At 41.9% G+C, this 19,911-nt stretch overlaps 1 protein-coding gene across 6 annotated transcripts in view; it reads left to right on the forward strand.

Moving 5' to 3' along the window:
- The window catches only part of LOC131064725 (ribonuclease MRP protein subunit POP4), a 138,168-nt gene that overhangs the window by 106,221 nt on the left and 12,036 nt on the right, over positions 1 to 19,911 (forward strand). The gene's annotated exons all lie outside the window — the stretch shown is intronic.

Here is a 19,911-nt window from a genome sequence, read left to right on the forward strand (position 1 = left end):
CATGTTGCCGAGATATCCGACAGACAGAATAGTGTTACTCGAGGTAACAAGACAGTTGGCAGCTTATGCGAAGGCATTCAGACACAGACATGGAAATGGAGTTCCTGTACCTATCATCTTAGGCAATTCAGTTGAGGTATGTCCTAATGCTTTAGCCATGGATGACGCAGAGAAGGAGTTAGCTTTGTATTCTTTTTCATTCTTTGCTTTGAGAGAAAACTTTGATCCACATGGATATATAGAGGAGACAGTCGGTAGGAAGTTTAAGCATGAGTTTCAGATAGAAGATTTTATGATGAATCTCCTAGACGATCTTGAAGTGAAAAGAAAGATGCATTCTAGATTGCCTTTGGATTTCATCAGGAAATGCAAGATTTACAGAGTGGCCGACCAAGCTCAGGACAGTGGCAGACATCTCCAGTCATCCTATGACCGAGAAAGCAAATCAGTAAGGTTAGATTGGAATGAGCCCGAGGTCGTGGATCTAGATGCTTTGATGGCTCCAGTCTTGTCTTGTACTCGCAGATGGGTTGATGTGCAACATCAGAAGTTGAGAGAGCAAGGCATAGCTATGACTTTCACTTTGGAAGAGAAACCAGCCGAAGGTGGAGCTAGTGTAAGCGAAGGTAATCCTAATCCCAGAAATGCAAGTGAAGGCAACCTTCGAAGTGCAAGTGAAGGCGATCTCCATCCAAGAGGCTCGAAGAGAAAAGAGAGACCTGAGAAGAAAGAATCTTCCAAGACGAAGCAAGGGGCCAACCGAGATCGTTCATCCGGCACATCTTCTCGACAAGAGAAGAGGACACTTGAAGTGGAAGATTCTATGGAGTCAATGGTACAGAATGATAAAGAAGGACAGGCACCAGGTAGATCTCTTCAAGACAATGAGTTGCATGAAGATGGGGAAGATAATGAAGTTACATCTCCTCCCAGAGAAGAAGCATTGCATAAGGAAATACAGGTTAAAGAGACAAGATCTGCCATCCCAGATTGGTTGAAGGAAAGATTAACTAGGGTGATCGTGATTGAGGACGAAGACAATGTAATTGATTTGGAGAGCCTTGTCGGACATTCCCAGGAAGTGACAGAAAAGAGGAAGGCTACCAAGATGTCCAAGATGATTAGAGATGAGACTGGATCCAGAAAGTTGCAGATAGCTACGCCGGCAGTGGACAAGTATGAAGGTGAGATCCTAGCAGAGGAATATGATATAGAGACATTTGAGCTAGGTCCATCCACAGCCGAGCAGACACTAGATGATGCCACCGATTCATTTGAGGCCTTGAAAGACAAGCTTAGGGAAGAAATGGAGAAGAATAGGAAGCTTGAGAGAGAGGTTGGTGCATGGAGAACATATTTCAGCCATCTCAATCAACCTTTAGGTCGTCAGGATCCAGCAAGATCACCCATACAGGCACTTCCCCTTCAATCAATTGGTGAGGCAGAGAGATTCAGTAGTATGGTCCAGCGTATGAGTACTTGGATGGACAAATCTCATACAGTTGCCGTAGAATTTACAACAAGGATGATGAAGACTATTCATAGGGCTATCCAGGTTCTTGAGATTATCCACAACTTGATGATAACAGTAGCTGCTTTTGCTCATACCAAAGAGGTTATCATTCCTGTCTTGCGAGTAATCAGACAAACATCGAAGAAGGTCTTAGCATAGGAAAAGATCATGGATGGAGGACCTCACAGTTTACTTCAGTGGTCAACCTTACTCCAGATGAGGGAAGTTCTCTTCGAGGACATCAGTACTAGATGTAGCCATGTTGAGGAGGTTATCAACCCGATCCAGGACAGAGTATTTGAGGTCCTACGTACCATTCTTGGCAGGAGGATTGAGATTGAGACAGATGTGGATTTGCAGGAATTGGAGGATAAAATTAAGGTCATCTTTTGCAAAGATGCAAATGTTATCACAGATGAGCAACAGGACCAGATGTTTGCTACCATGCTCCTGATTGAGAAAACTAAGGAACTTGAACCTGAATGGGACGCTACTCTTCTCGAGGCATTTGATCAGGTCATCCACTTGGAAGAAAGAATGAAGAATCTTCCCGAGATTCCAATTGCTGAAATCGAAGGAATCATGTCTAGATTCATTGCATATGCTAAAAAGGAGCATTGGAAAGGGAATAAGATTCTAGATGAGAGGTTATTATAGATGACATGGCACCTTAATTGTCATTGGTTTATGTCTCCTAGATTTTCGTGCCAAATTTTAATAATTGGCTATGCATTTAATGTTGTGCAATAAAAGGGGAATTTTTGTAATAAAACCCTAATTAGGGTTTAGGTGTCATAATCTTGGCCATTGATCTGCTTTTTGATCTGGACCGTTCATTGTAATTGAGGATGCTATTTATACCCTCATTTCTTTTCATTTTGTAAGAAGGAAAAACTAGAAATTAGAGAGAGTTAGAAATTATTGATGTATTAGAGAGATTAGAGTTTAGAAGCAATTTACTTTTGTAGCAAGATTGAGCTTTGAGAAAGGAATTCAAGCAATTGTTGTACATGATGGCTTTGAGATCAATGAAATATTGAAGTTATGGTGTTTTGTTGCAATTCTTTTGGTTATCTTCATGGTTGTTCATTTTCCTTGAATCATTCTCAATCGAAGTAGTGTGTTAATTCGAAGGACAAAGTGTTGGACTTGATCTTTGGTAGGATTCGTTTTCCAAACCACTAGCTTCTTGCTGATTGTAGGAACGCCTTGCGTGGTCGATTGGAGATATTTGAATCGTTTAAACCTTCAATCATTGTTGTATCTTGGATATGTACCTTCGTGGTAGTGTCCTTGGTCTTTGATGTATTGCAAAATCATTTGTTACCTTAGAAGATCGCATCAATTTCAATTGAGTTGTTAATTTATGGCAATATTGAAATTGGTAGAATCTCACTAAGTCTTGTCCACATTGAGTCATTCTTAGGGTTAGACTAGATTAGACCTCTTGCAAACCCTATCCTTTTGATATTTTTTGAAAAGCTTGTTTAGTTTAGCAAAATCTTCGGCAACGTAAGGCCCCTTGATGACACAGCAATCACAACGACCACTGGTGCTTATCCACACGTAGAGACCCTACTAAAAAGAACATTGGAGTCATCCTAACTGATCCTTCTTGCGAAATCTTCAGCAGTTAGCGACTTTATTCAAGAGAGGATAAGATGCCTTTGGGTATTTTATTCTGTGTATGATTGTGTACAAAATACATGTCAACACTAAGATGATAGGTACAGGAACTCCATTCCCATGTCTGTGTCTGAATGCCTTCGCATAAGCTGCCAACTGTCTTGTTACCTCGAGTAACACTATTCTGTCTGTCGGATATCTCGGCAACATGTATGGAGGTGAAGGACATCCATGAACTCGGATATAAGTAAACTTCGGAAATTGGATAAACCAAGCACCGTACCTTTTTACTAGCTCCTGTGCATCCTGTGATAGTCGATTGTGGATCCCACCTTGCAACGTCCTTGTGATGTTCATCGTGAAGGTATCATTAACTAACTTGTAGTTACTTCCTGGTGGATGATGCAAGTGAACATAGGAATCACAAACTCTGACCTCGCCGGGTCCTCTTCCAATCACTCCTCTATGAGGTAGTCCTGCGTACTCAAAGCTTCTAATCAAGGCATATATGACGTATGAACTCATGTGGAAGGATTTGGTAGCCTTGAGTCTCCTTAACTGTACGTCCAAGTAATGGCTAATCATCCTAGCCCAATGAATTGTTCCTTTTCCCTGAACTATCACCTGGATAAAGTAGAACATCCACTTCTCAAAGTAGAAGGCTTGAGGAGCTCCTATGACTCGGTTGAGCATTGTAATCAAATCTCTGTACTCCTCTTGGAAATCGATCCTATGTGGTGTGTTCGGGATCTTGCTCAGGCGAGGACGACTCTTAAGTAACCAGTTCTTGTTGATGATGCTTAGGCAAGCATCTGGATCATCTTCGTACATGGACTTGGCTCCTTCTATGCTCTTGTAGACCATATCTCTGTGCTCTGGAAGATGGAAAGCCTCACTTATAGCCTCTTCTGAAAGATAAGCTAAAGTGTTTCCCTCCTTGGACACGATCGTTCTGGACTGTGGATCATAATGACGAGCACATTCGATCATCAACTCATGGCATTGAACTGCTGGAGGGAAGCCGACCGCCTTAATGATGCCACTCTCAATTATCTTCCTGGCGACAGGTGATGGCTTGCCAATGTAAGGGACCTCTCGAAACTTCTTCGTACTGAAGTTGCCCAAGTTGGTATCTCCAATGTTGCTCCACTTAGACATGATCTTGGTCTCCAGTTCTTCGTTCTTTTGATCTTCCTTCATGAGAGCTGGACGACTGGTGGATGCTCCCGCCTTCGGGGTCGCCATTGTATCACCTACACAACATTTCATAATAAGTAATAGATTTTGCAATGTATAACATAGATTAGAGATGAATTTTAGGAAACTTCATGATAAGTCCTTGAGTTATCATTTCCTAAAAAACGATTGAGCCATTGAAATTCAAAATTTCAAAATTCAAAACTTAAGGCTATGACGATCGAAATTCAAAATGAGACAAGGGATCACATCGCCATACCTCTCTTGAGAGCTAACTCTAAAAAGCAAAACAAGGAAATTCGCCTAGGCAAAATCAAAATTTGAAGCTTTCCCACATGATCTTCCTCAAGCGAATGTTCTCCTTAGCACTTCGGCACCTTTGGGGGGGGGGGGTCTTCAATGTCTTGATGATAGTAAGTTCGCCTCACTTGAAACAAACACGCACTTCCCTTTGATGATGCTCGCGCCTTCCTTTGAATGGAAATTCGCCTCTTGAACACAATTCGCACTTCTCCTTTAATGATAATTTCGCATGCAAAGATTGTTTGAATGATGTTTTAAAATGAAATGATTTACCCTTCTTTTATAGGCGCTCACCCCCTTCATTAACTCTAGGCCGACTTGGTAAGAATAAAGTAATTAAAAGCAATTTTTAAATAAAAACCAAGGACCGAGTTTGTAAAATGAAGCAAATTAAAATTCAAGCGCCCCAATTCATTATTTAAAATAATAATTAATTAATTAAATGCCTTCGTTTTTAATTAATAAATTCAATTTTTTTTTTTTAAAAGGCAAAAATTAATTAATAAATGTCCATGCGCAATTTTTAAATGCTATTAATTAAATATTCAAATTTTATCGATTTTTAGCATTTAATAAAATTCAAAAAAAAATGTGTTAGCGCCAAAATTTGGAGAGGTAAGGGTACAAACCATATCGCTCTGGTCCTTGACTGAGGGACAGGAGCGAACTTCATTTTGGCCTTGATTTTCTCACCTTTTATGTTCAAAACCATCACCTCCACGTTGAAACTGGCATGTTTGCTAGGAATCTCGAGCTTGATTGACTTGATCTCGTAGACGAAGGCCCCTCGTGACCATTATCGCCCAGGTCCCTTGATGAGGGACAGGAGCGAACTTTCATTTTCTCCTTGACCTTTGTCTCTTCAATCACCAATCTTCATCATGAGGCAAGCAATAACGTCATCCTTCCATTCCACGCTTACTTTATTCGTCCTTAACAAGGCACTTTGATGTTTGAATGATTTTCGCCCTGGTCCCTTGGTGAGGGACAGGAGCGATCCTTGTGTTCAAGCCAAAATTCATCATCTCCTAACCTTAGCTTCTTGTTTGTCGCCTCCCAAATGACGTTTTTAACCTTATGCCACTTTGTTTTGATGTGATCTTTGGAAGAAAATGAGTGATTTTGTGAATATCGCCCTGGTCCTTGCCTGAAGGACAGGAGCGATATTGTCTCCTTGCTCTAGTTGACCACCTTTTGATGTTTGGTTTCTTTGCATATCATCATCTTAAGGACACTTTAACCTTTTGCAACCTTGTACGACCTTGGTTTGACATAGTTTTCGAAAGAAATGGCCAATATAGTGAATATCGCCCTGGTCCTTCACTGAGGGACAGGAGCGAACTTTGGTGTCTTGGGTGCATCCTTGTTCTTATCAACTTGCAATTGCCTTCACAATATAAAACGATGTCCTTTGGTCCTTCTTGAACACTTGAAACGTGATCAACATCCAAAACTTAAGCCTTTATAGAGATTTCGCTCTGGTCCCTGATTGAGGGACAGGAGCGATTTTGAGCATATAGTGTAAATCTTTCATCATATTGACTTGCAATTGTCTCCAAGGCGCAAAATGATGTTCTCTACTCCCTTTCGAACACTTGAAATGTGAGTGGCAACCTAAATTTGGACACATCTGAACATTTTGCTCTGGTCCCTTGGAGAGGGACAGGAGCGAATTTGGGCATTTTAGAGCAAATCCTTCATCTTTGGCGGTCTTTGATACTTCATTCTTCGACGAGACACCTCGAAACGTCATTGCCACCTTACACCTTGACTTGGAGTGACTTGAATTTGGGTGGAAGGCAAGATAATTAACATTTCGCCCTGGTCCCTGGCTGAGGGACAGGAGCGAATTTTCATTTTCAAGTTCAATCATACTTTGCCAACTTCCAAAATTACCTTCAATGGACTCGTTGTGCCCCCTTTCATTCATCTTTGGCCTGGATTTCGTTCTAACTTGGCAAGAAATTGATCTAAGGAAGAAATCGCTCTGGTCCCTGGGAGAGGGACAGGAGCGCCTAGGCAAATATGAGCCTCCTTTTGGTGTCTTGCAATCTTCAATTTGTCTTCAACAGGTTCGTTACACCTTCCTTGCTTGCTTCAAACTCAAAACTTACTCAATCTTCGCTCGAATTTTGCCTTATGAGGAAAATCGCTCTGGTCCCTGGGAGAGGGATAGGAGCTAACATCAAGTTCGCCCTGGTCCCTGGCTGAGGGACAGGAGCGAATTAGCTTCTAGGTCTAATTTTCCTCATGTTTGTGCTTTCAAATTATATTCAACTGATAAAATGCACCTCCTTGGTTCTCCTCAAATCGTCAAATCGCTCAAATCTTGCAAGGACGAGGTAATGTTGGATTTTAAGCTCCGGTCCTTCACTGAGGGACAGGAGCGATTTTTGCTCCTGGCACATTTCCGTGTTTGTGAAATTCTTCAAATTATATTCAACGGATAAAATGCACCTCCTTTTATCACTTCCAATCCAAAAATCATCTTGATCCTGCGAGGACAGTAAAATTTTGAAAAACAAGCTCCGGTCCTTCATTGAGGGACAGGAGCGATTTTGCTTCTACAGGCCAATATATCATGATTTTATGAGTTCAGACACTTCACAAAGCAAAAACAAGTCATTTCCAATGCCCGGAATCAATCATCAAAATTCCAAAATTCGGTCAAAATCATTCAAAAAATAAAAAATCTCATCATTCACACTTAGACAAATTTGGACTTTGCACTCAAAAATCCGACTGAAACTAGACCAACTCACTTAGCCTCTGGCGAATTCACTTTATTTCCAAAATTGCATCCCTCGGGAGGAAGCTCTCGAATTCAAAATTGGACTGGACTCTGGCCTGGAAACACAGTAACAGAAACCCTAAGGCTTGACCCTAGTCCAGACAACTGGCATACTAAACCAAAACCCTAAAAAGCAGAGAAAAGAACAGGCAAAACGAGCAAAAAAAGAGGGGGTCCCCATTTTAATGGGGCGATGTGTGAAATGGTCACAACAGGTAGTAAGTCCAAAAGTCCGCCTTGACTAGGATATGCATCAAAGTCCGCCCTAGGCCTTGCTTGAGGTAACATTAAACTCCGCCATGCCTTGAGAAGGTAGCCAAACTCCGCCTTGAAGAGCAAGCTCCAAAGTCCGCCATGCCTTAGTAGCCCTTGGTGTTGGAGGTAAGTCCGCCTTAGCAAACAAGAAGATATAGGAAGCTTGAAAGTCCGCCTTGGTTAGGGTAGGCCCACCAAAAGTCCGCCATGCATGTTGGAGAGGCCATGAAGAGAGGCCATAGAAGTCTGCCCAAATTGGTAAAGAAGATGGTAGAGATACCATCAAACTCCACCATACCTAGGAGAGACATCCAACTCCGCCTAGCCAAAGTGAGAAGATGGAGGTACCATCAAAGTCCGCCCTATGCTTTGAGGGTGATCTCAAAACTCCGCCATGCTTAAGGAAGCCTCCAAAAAATTCGCCGTGATGAACAGGAAGACAAAACTCCACCCAAGGTGCTAAGTATGATGTTGAAGACCCTCTTAAAACTCTGCCCTAGGCCTTAAAAGGTTGTGAGAGATGTTCAAAAAGTCTGGCCTTGGTGTCCTTCAAACTCCGCCATGCCTTGGGAAGTCTCCAAAAGTCCGCCCAAACATGAAGGTCAAGCAAAGTCAAAAAAGTAAAAATGCAAGTGATGTCACCAAATCCTTGAAAGAGTTCGAATTGCAAACTGAATTAGAAAGTTTTTTTGAATAAAGGAATCTTGCAGACTTGAGAAGAAATTCGAACTTAAAATCCAAAATAGAAAGTTATTTTTGAAAGGGAATATTGGAAGATTGCCAAAGATTTCGAACTCAAAAAAACAAAATAGAAAGTTTTTTTAATAGGGAATATTGGAAGATTGCCAAAGATTTCGAACTTGTAGCCAAATTAGAAACTTTTGGAAGATATTTTTTTTTTCGAACTTAGAAAGGTGACAACACTTTCCTAAAAAGTGGAGTTAAAATTGGAAACATGAGTTGGACGATTTAAAGTATTTCTAATTGAAGATTCAATTTTTTGTACAAATACTTTGTTGTAACTTCATTTCTATACTAAGAAGTTCGAAGTTATTAAGGAGAGCATAGTAAAGTATTTTCAGATTGGAGTTCATCTGAAGAAATTTCGACATTGCTTACTGTTGGGCAAGCTTTTTTGGCAGAAGTTTCACAGATTTTTAAGAAAAGACAACCAGTATAAGGAAGAATTGTTGAATCCTTCCTGAATTTTCTGAGTATTTTTGAGAAATTTCCAGCCTTACTTCCATTCATTCGAATTCATGATGCAGATTTATGTATTTTCTGAGTATTTTTCAGAGTTTGAGAAATGATGTTTAATGAATTTATTCGAATTTCTAAGGGAGGAAAATCTTTTTTTGGCTAAGTATAAGAAAGTTTTCGAAGTTATAACACTTGGTGTTGATTTACGATCACAACCATCCTTGAGATTGAAGGGTTTTCAAATGAAATTTCAGTTTTTATGGCTAAGTATGAGAATAAAATGAAATTTTCAAACACTCAGCCATTTCGCAGCCCCGTTATTTTCTTCAAATTACGAATTAATTCCTAACTTAAAATTTCATTGTCTGTTTGCAGATCCTAGGCACTATGAAATTTCAAGTGGATAAAGATGCTCCTCCGGAGTCTAGGATGACTTCGAAATGGAAAAATGTTAGCGACACCAACCTCAGACACATCAATCTGAGGGAATTTAAGAAGTGGATGTTTGGTCTGGACAACCTTGTGCCTACCACAACCGCACGAAAGATGATGAAGAGTGGCATCGTGCATGCTGCTGGTTTTCTCCCCACCATGCAATGCACTGAATTAGTAGTTGAATGTGCTAAAATTACAAGCCCACCAGTAAGGACATTGTTGCACCTGATGGAAGAGTGCTGGCAAACATCAGTGATGAGGCCATCAGAGAGGCCTTCAGGATCCCAGAGTACCATAACACGGTGTATGTAACAAAGGACGAAGCTGACAGCATGTATCAAGACCACTTAGAGGAATATGATGCCATAGTCAACCATTCTTGGCTGGACAAGACAAGGAAGGGCGCCTCCAAACTTCAAAGGAAGAGCTTGGTGAGAGCATACTTCAAGGAAGACATTGGAGACATGATCGTTCTGCTCAATAGAATAATGGGAAATCCTCAAGGAGCCCCATTCGAGCCCTGGATGTATTATTTCATTAATGAAATAATGAATGGAGTAAAGATGATAGACTGGGCCCGGATGATTAGCGACAACCTAGACAGCCAGCTGAGGAACCTAGAAGCGAATAGGACCTTCTTCATTAGTTCATACCTGTTTTATTCCTTGGCCAGAACCTACAGATATACAGAGGCCTCACTTGCAGAGGAGAAGTAGGGAACAAAGAGAACCGGTTTCCAGTCTATGATTGTTATGCCCAGCTCCATATGGAAGAAAAGTTCCATTTTAAAAGAGTGAATGATACCTTCCTCATGCACATCACGCGGACATTGCAAGGTGGACTGCACTAGAGACTCTCTCAAGAGTCTATAGACTTCATTAGTCGATTCGGGTATTGGTATATCCAATATCCAAAGTTCACTTACCTCCGAATTCAGGGATTCTCTGGGTCTACCTACAAACTCCCATCTTACCCTACTAACTGAGTTGTGTTGCTTGAGATTGTGAGGCAATTGGAAGGGTATATGGCGATTCAAAGGGATAAACAGAAGAATGCAGGAACTTCCTCTCTTACAATTGGTAATGGGCTGGAAACATGTCCATCGTCACAAGCTGCTGCGACTGCTGAGAAGGAGCTAGCTTGGTATCCCTTTTATCAGTACAAAGGCAAGAAGGAATTTCGATCCATCCCACATAATAAAGAAGGTCGAAGGAATGACATTTGAACACAGGGCCGATCTAGAAGATTATTGGGCTAACGCAGCCGATAGTTTCGAGATCAGGAAGAGGTTTTGGTCGAGAATTCCTTTGAGCATGGTAAGAGCAACAAAGGTATTCAAAGTTGCTGACCAAGTAGAGGATAGCCTTGAGCTTCAACAACCGGGCTTTGAAAAGATGAAGAATGAACCACTAGTTTTGATAGATTGGGCAGAAGGAGAGAAATCAGATCTAGCAGACCTCATGAGGATGGTGGTTGAGTATTCTAGGTGGTGGACATCTGAAAGGACAAGGCAATTAAAATCCAAAGGTGTGACCTTGACCTATGAATTGATGGGAGTGGATGACTCTTGGTCCTCCAACCCTTGTACCTCTGCAGGTAATGCCCAGAATCCAGAAAGTGTTGGGTCTCGGAAGAGGAAGGAGTTAGTTGGAAGCTCTGTAAAGGTCACAGGAAAGATGATTGTAGGAGAAAGAAGGGAGTCCAGCGAAGGCCAGTCCATCCTAAGTGCCGCTTCTATCGTACCCGATCAGAACGCATTTGGGGAATAGGAGATGAACATATGCATTATTAATGATGAAGTGAGAGTGCCTTCTCCTTCGGCTAAGGAAGTAATGAAGGAAGTTGTCCAAAGTCCGGACAGAGAGCAAACTGAAGCACCTACAGTCTTCTTAGATGACATAGCTGCAAACCCGGGAGGGACAGATGATGGATTTGACCAGAACACCATAGAGCAATCAACTATCCCAGATTGGCTAAGGGAAAGAATAAAGGCTAAGGTCCCCAAGGAGGCATGTTTTGAATAAATCACAGCAACTTTTCTAGATAAGGTAAATGAGCCAGCTATAGCTAAACCACCTAAGCTTGCTATAAAGTTTTCTTTAATCCAGAGAGACAGTACAAGATTCAGGACAGTCCAGATAGCAGCGCCTAAAGAAGGAAAAACTAGGGACAACGTCGCCGCATATGATTAGAAGATCACCACCATAGAGCTGGGTAAGCCCACCCAAGACCAAGAGGTCCAGTATTTCGACGACTCTTGTAACGCTCTGAAGGCAAGTTTAGCTCAGGAGAAAGAGAAGAGAAAGAAGGTTGAAGAAGAGAACCAGCAATGGAGAAAGTATGTTCTCCATCTTACCAGGCCACTTAACCATGAGATCTCGGTTACCCATCCACAACCTCTTCAGCAGGAATCGATGAAGGATTATGAGGATATGAAGGGCACGTTCACACAGGCCAAGGAGTGGATTTCAGATGCTTTAGCATGTGCAGATATACTGGAGAAAATTTAGTGTCAGCACATGAGTCGGCCTCTTCACTGGTCAGCCGTATCCAGGATCTAGCTACCAATTGGGAGGACATGGAGGAAATTCTTGATGAAATACTTCCTCATCTGAAGGTTATCTGAGGTTTGTCAAAGAGAAGTCTGGTAGATGCAGGTTTCGTATAGGCTGGAGATAGGTATGACTTCAACACTTGGTATTATGCCTTGGTTATCCGGATTGAAGTTTTGAAGAAATCCGAGACCAAGTGCTTTGAGACAGAGGAGAGCGTCAGGGAGATTTTGAGCAAGGTGTTTCATGTAGCATCTGAGATCTGGAAGAAAGAGAGTATAAGGGAGAAGCACTTGCAGGCAGAGAACCTGAGAGCCAGGATTCAGTCAAGCTTCTTCAAGGATTCAGGGATGATTGACAAGGGCGATTTTTCAAAGATTGCAAACTTTCTCTTCATCGATGAAAACTTTCTTGCCCAGGCGGTTGAGTGGGAAGGTATCCTCACCACATGTACCGATGATGTGGACATCATCGACTTCCAAATTAGCAGTTTGCTAAGTGTCATTATGGAGGAGGTCAGGCTTATTGTGTCCAGGTACATCGAATCTGCGAAAGAGGAAAGTTGGCGCTCACCCCAGTGAGATTAGCAGTTGTGCCACGTGTCACTTTCTTTTTCATTCAAACTGAGTGTTTCAGGAAACCCTAATTAGGGTTTATGGCTTTCAATCTTGGCCCTTGATCACTGTTTGATCTCGGCCGTTCATTCATTTTTGAGAAACTATATAAGGCCACCTCCTCTCATTTGGAGAGTGTGAGGTTTTTGATGTATTGTTGCGTAAGGTCATTTCTAGATAATATATTGCATGTGTGCTTGCTTTGTAATCTCTATTGTTTGAATGATTTGCATGGTTTCAATTTCCTCAACACCTAGTTAAAATTAATTTAGATTTTCTTTCATTGTTGTTAATTTGAATGAAGGATTTGATGATTGTCAATTGATGGTGTATCTCCGCTTATACTTTTGGTGAATGGATGATTTCTATTCCATCGTGCAAAGTTAGTCTGAGCTCATTCTTTGTGCATCCCAACATCTTAATCATAAGCACAATCCATTGAAGATTGCATCGACTTTGTGTAGTTGTCCCTAGTGTGGCGAAGCAAGGTTTGGTTTCTCGAGAGCACCCAATTGATACCGTCTCTGGAGTTCGTAGGATTATATTAGCCTTCTTGAACCCTATCTCTTTTCTCCTTTCTTTTGAAAGTCTAAATCCCAGAAAATCCAAAAAAAAAGAAGAGCCTAAAATTGCTAAATCCATCTAAGTCCAGCAATTCAAGACAGTTGTTAAACATAAGTCCCCCTTGAGATTTTCAGCATACACTACCCAAGAAGGTATTTCACTAAAGTCGCTTGTTCGCACATATAGACCTTGGAATCAGTAGTGATTTTTCAGGAGAGGATAGAATATCTTCGGGTATCCTATTCTAATGTTTGGTAGATGATAAAACAGACACCAACACAACCCAAGGAGCACCAACCCCTAACTGATTTATGGGCTACAACCCAAAGGAGCTACAACCCCTGCTAGTTTATGGGCACCAACCCAAAGGAGCTACAACCCCTGCACCGAGCTACAACTCAGTGATCTTAATGATAACATCAATTGCAAAAGTAATTATTCTGTTACAAGTGAATCTTGTAACCACTTCATACACTTCACTCTGCCGGTGAAATACCCTCTCTGCTACACTGGTTCACTTTTATCTCCTGCTGCCTTGCTGGTAAACTCTACCGGTTATCTTGCTCTGCTTCCGCCTTGTCGGTAAACTCTACCGGTTACCTTGCTCTGCTTCCGCCATGTCGGATCTCTCCTTCACTGCTCTACACTTCATCACTCTTTGTTGTTTTCTTGCCGATACTCGCACCTACTAGTTATCTTCTCTGATGCGCTCTTGCTGCTAACTGGTTACTTTAACCTTACCGGTTAAACTCTTTGTTAAACCCTTTCACCGGTTTAACCTTCACTCACTCAGTTGCTATATTCTTTTGCTATTTTTACTCTGACTGATCTAACTTTTCTCTTGCAGCACTCAATCAGTTCGCAGCAGCTTCATCAACGACATCAACAAAAACCACATCGATTTTGGCTTCCATATTTATAAATGAGTTTTCCCGCCAAAACCAAAATTCAAACTCCACGCCTTAGGGTTTTCTCCACAGATCACGAGGCACACCGAATCCAATAAGATCTAATTGGATCTCGACTCAGTGATGGCTAGCCTGCACATTTCCGCCATCTTCACACCTTTTAAAACACGCCTTCCTTTTTCAACAACTTGCAATCAATCTGTCAGCTCACCTCTTGGTCAATCACCATTAATGGCTCGATGGATTGCTTCACCAACTTCGATCTACATCCAAACAATCTGCATCGATCAGTGCACGCCATGGATATGGGTAGATTCGTCCTGCCTCGAGCCGCAACCCCGCTGCAATCATCCCTCGAGCTTCACAGTCACCATTAATGCTGGACCAATTGCCAACTCCCTCATCGTCACTCTACACCGACCTGTGCAAGTTCGCCACTTCACCTCCACGTGGCATCACTGTAAGTATCCACCCCGGCTGAGTCATCTACGTCGGTTCAGACAAGATCACAGACCATCATGCACTACCGGTGCACATCTACTGGATCACCAAACTCGCCGATATAATAAACCTGCCAGTATATCATACTTTATCGGCTGACCTTCATGCCATCACCTTTTCTATCCTGCTGGTGTATACCTTTGTTCATTTTGCAGCAGCATCATGCACATCTTCTCCTGATCGACAACATATCCTTTCCTTCATGCCGGTGAAACCCTTATGTTTGCACTTGACTGCTCTGCCAGTGAAACACCTCTATGAATATGTTCAGTTGTCGGCAACATAGCTACTTCAACAACTCTCCTTAACCTTCAATTTGCTGCACTCCTCTTTATCAGGTGAGAACCTTATCTTCCTAGTCTCTTGTTTGATGTTTCACTGGTTGACATAACATGTCAACTATCACCAATGCAGATTCCGGTAGATGTGTTTGCCAGTGGACAACATACTTTCCTTCTTGCCGGTGAGACTCATTGATGACACCAAGTCGTCAAACTCCAACTGTTGTGCACCAACCTTCATTTGCATCCCGGTAGCACACCTTGTTTTCACTTGCTTATCCGGTTTGCATTTCTGATCTCATGCTCTGGAGGCTTCCTCATCTTCCACTTGTTCATCCGGTCTCTGCCTTCAATCACCTGCCTATCTCAGGGAATCATTCTGCCGGTACAAGTGTGACTTCACCGAGGGGAGGATACATCTTCAACTTGACATATGTCCCAGTATGATTCCATATGTCAGCTTGCTCACAGAAGCATCATACTCTGTCAACCTATCACTTAACCTGTGATAGCATCTTCATCGGGTGGGAGTTTTGCTAGTTAACATCATACTAGCAATCCAGTGGCCTACACAAATCACCTCCGGTGTTGATGTGATTCATATAAGTTTCCGTCTCTTCATCACAATTATCCTCCCAGTATGCCTTATCTTTCATGCCAGTTGTATGCATCACCATGTCAACAACCATTTACTCACCGGTCTCTTAACTGCACCACTAGCATACCGATACATACCGGTTCATCCTTCTGCATACTGATGGTCACCTGCTTGACATCAATGTCAACACAACAACTATTCTCCCATACCGGTTGTCTTGCTATTCCAGTTGACATCAAACTCCAATGCCAACAACCTCTTGTTCACCAGTTGACATCAATGACAACACATTGCCAACAATCTCCCCCTTTGGCATTGACAATTATACTGGTAACATCCTATACCTGTTGACATCAATGACAACACAATGCCAACAATGTTCCCCTTTGGCATTGATGTCAACACATGTAGTATCTGGTATACTACAGGTTCTGTCTCCCCCTTTGAGAACAATGGCAAAGGGTCATGACATAGGGGACACTGCAGGCTCTCTGTCTCTCCATTGTCTGATTCTGCTACATTTCTCCTCTTTTGAGCAATACATAGGGAACGTAGGTCAGTTACCAATTGATACCAATTGACACCCTGCATCACTACCACAACATGCCCTTTCTCCCCCTGTTTTGTACATCATCTCAGTCAACAGCATAGGAGATGGAAGACTTGGACACCAACTATGTGATACCGTTTGTTGATAAGAATTAAATGTGATTGTACTATTAATGCAACAATCAGGGGTAAGTTCTTCTTCTGTGGGGATTGGTCTAACACCAATTATGCAGCAAGACTTCAACCATTTTCTCCCATTTGATAGTCATGGGCTCAAACACTACCAATTTTTGATGCCACTTGTTGGTAGGAATTAAATGTGATTATACTATTAAATCACAGAATTTCCTTTGTGCAGGTAGTTCTACCAGTTAACCAAATTCCTTTTCCTTTCACCCGGTGACAAGCACATCTTTTTCCTGTTTTATTCTTCTCTCGGGCAGACAAATTGTGAGTTTGATAGACAAATTGAACACAGACCACTCCATAGTCACAATCATACCATTACCGCCTCTGAGTCAATCATGTCTGATATCAATCAGAAAATGTTTGCTGTGAACTCCCCCTGAACCACAAATCTTTGGCCTTCATCTTTTCTGTCAGGTCCTAAACCGGTACCCCAAAAACAACACTTTGTACCGGTGGAAGTGAGCATCTATAAATGCTGGTAGTCTTTCACTTCCATGACATCCATCATATCTGTGACATCCTCTATCATGACCACAATGCCAACTACAGGTCACTACAACTTTGTGTCACATATCCAACCGGTTGACCCACAAAGATTACAACATATATGGTCAACTACCAGACCACTACAATGTCAATCAGGACATTTCCAATACCACCCGAGACATTCTTCATCTATCCACTAGAGCCACAACAAATCCATTAGAACCCATGACTCACCATTCTACAGTGTCAGTGATCAACCATACCGGTACCATACTGAACACACCGGTTTGTCCTACCGGCTCACATCTCTACTGAGACACATCATCCACCATTTTCTGTCTTCTTGTGTCATTTGCTTCTGATGCCAACTGCACTTGAAACCATTCATTTACCCACACAGCAGTGATTCATCTTACGGATATGAAAGTGTAGTTAAAGCAACAATTACACATACTGCTATCTCATTTTCTTCCTTTAACCGACAACCAATCCAGTCTTCTCCTCTGTTCTTTCCATACATGGGGTGAGTGATTTGATCAATATGTAGCTCCCCCTTAGACCAACATCTCCTTCAGGCATTAGGAGATATCACTTGTGCATTGAATGCACAGTGTTTGTCCATGCTCTTGTCTTCCTGCCTCTTCCTCCATACCTTCTTGGTCTCTTCTCTTTTCTCATTTTCAGCCTTTGGAGTAGGTTTCATCTTCTTTTGCTCATTGGATCTTACTTTACTGGATTCTGTAGCATGACGAGAAGCAATGCTGTAGTAGCACACTGCATCCATACCAATCTCATGGTTAGGGAATCTTCTAACATACTGGTTTACTCTTTCTTTTCTGCTCATGCCATTGTAGTCAACTATCGATTTCCATGAATTCCTTGCATGTGCAGGAACACTTTTCATCTTGTTCCATGTAGGTCTTTGTTGCTCATATGTCCTATAACTGCCTCTAAGTTGATTAGGATGGCTCCATCGGTTGCCATAGGAAGGTGAGTTCTTCCTACATTCATAATTTCTATGGCCAAATCCATTGCAGTCATAGCATACAACATTTGCATTTCTAGGAGCAACAAATGGATTCTTGTTAGCATAACCGAGAGTGGGCATATGCATGTTTCTACATTTTGATATCTTATGCCCATATGCATTGCATCTCTTGCAAACTAACATGCTATTCCTAAGAGGAATACCCTGTCTATTCCTAGGCCTCATTCTACATTCATCTGCCCGATGGCCATATCCTTTACATACAAAGCAATAACCGGAGAAAGGTGGCTTATTACTTACAAATTTATTTCGCCAAACATGAGGTGATTTTACCTGTTTGGCCTCTCTATTTCTCCTTCTCCGGGGATGGATCCTGGGTTGTCCATGCTCTGCAAATCTTCCATCTAATCTCTTATTCTACCATGCTTGTCTTGACTTGGTGGCAGCAACATTTCTTTGTCTTCTATTGGTAGGAGGTCTCCTATTCATGCTACCGGTAACACTGTCTTCCCTCATCTTTCCTTTTCCTTTCAGATCTACATTGTTTCTCCATGCAGCACCAGTTTTCCTCTTCATGTCTTCACCGGTTGAAGTCAGGTCAACCTTCTTTCTTGGAGTATGTTTGACTGTGAAGGTCTGGCTTTTGCCATTTTCATTTGAGGAGACAAAATGGATATCCTTTTGGGATGTCTCCTTGCTTGTGGAGCATTCATTGGTACTACATCCTAATCCACCGGCATCCTTGGAGTCCAAGACTGATTTCAAATCATCAGTTAATCTCTTTGCCTCTTCTAGTTGAGTGGTCAATAAACTAACCTTTTGGTTTGATTCTTCAAGGCAGGTTCTCAATTGACTGCAATCCTCATAAACTGATCTTTTGTATTTTTTAAATTCATTTCTAACATTTTGCAGCTCTTCTAGTGCACTTACTAGTTCACCTTCAAGTTCAACTTCAGCATTATCTTCTTCTTCATCATCACTTCCAAATAGATCTTGCCGGCTAGATCTATCTACCTTGTCTCCTTCTTCATCTTCTTCATTATCACTGCCAAACACATCATACCGGTGGGATTTATCTGCATTATCCCCTTTTGATGTGTGATTCTCAATATCCGTCTCATAGGCCATGAAGAGATGAGTCTCCTCATCACCATTGCTATTGCAACAATCTGATCTGCCTTTGTCATTTGTACACGTGTCTGCTGCATTGTTCTTCTCACTCTCACAAACTGATCCAGTGGTGCAGGGTTCATTTCCATAAAGCTTCTTTAGTCTATCCCATAGACTCTTTGCCGATCTGCACTTATCCACTTGTGAGGGAACATCACCTGTTAGTCCACTGAAAATAGCCTTCATGGCTTCATCATTGCACAAGGATCTTTTTTCTTCAGGACCGGTGGGAGGACTGATATTTCTAGGGAGACCATTAACAACCGCCATCCATACGTCATAACCTAGGGCAAACAAATAAACTTCCATTTTGTAACACCACACGGTATATTTTGACCCATCAAATACAGGATCTGGAATTGACTCACACATAACCATTGTGTCCTAGATAGGATCTACCCAAGTGAGAGAAAGCTTGACAAACAGGGAACCTACGCTTTGATACCAATTGTTAAACACAATGCACCATTGAGAGGAGGGTGAATCAGTGGTTCTCAAACTTTTTCCTTTAACAACCCTATGAGAGTATACCGGTTATCAAATCTAACTCAATGCAGGCTCACTAGTTAGTGAGACTAATCACAAATGTATTCACACGAGGGACATCACATAACACCAACATATACGAGGAAAACTCAAGATGGGAAAAACCTTGGTGAGAAATGCTGCTGGAGTCTACTGCTCCAATCCAACCTCACAATGAATCTAATTTACAATGTTTAGGGCATGAACCCAAGGAGCATCAACCCCTGATAGTTTAGGGCACCAACCCAAGGAGCACCAACCCCTAATTGATTTATGGGCTACAACCCAAAGGAGCTACAACCCTTGCTAGTTTATGGGTACCAACCCAAAGGAGCTACAACCCCTGCACTGAGCTACAACTCAGTGATCTTAATGATAACATCAATCGCAAAAGTAATTATTCTGTTACAAGTGAATCTTGTAACCATTTCATATACTTCACTCTGTCGGTGAAATACCCTCTCTGCTACATTGGTTCACTTTTATCTGCTGCTGCCTTGCTGGTAAACTCTACCAGTTACCTTGCTTTGCTTCTGCCTTGCCGGATCTCTCCTTCACTGCTCTACACTTCATCACTCTCTGCTGTCTTCCTGCCGATACTAGCACCTATCGGTTATCTTCTCTGATGCACTCTTGCTGCTAACCGGTTGCTTTAACCTCACCGGT

The sequence above is a fragment of the Cryptomeria japonica genome, chromosome 8, assembly GCF_030272615.1.
Source record: "Cryptomeria japonica chromosome 8, Sugi_1.0, whole genome shotgun sequence".
NCBI lineage: Eukaryota > Viridiplantae > Streptophyta > Pinopsida > Cupressales > Cupressaceae > Cryptomeria > Cryptomeria japonica.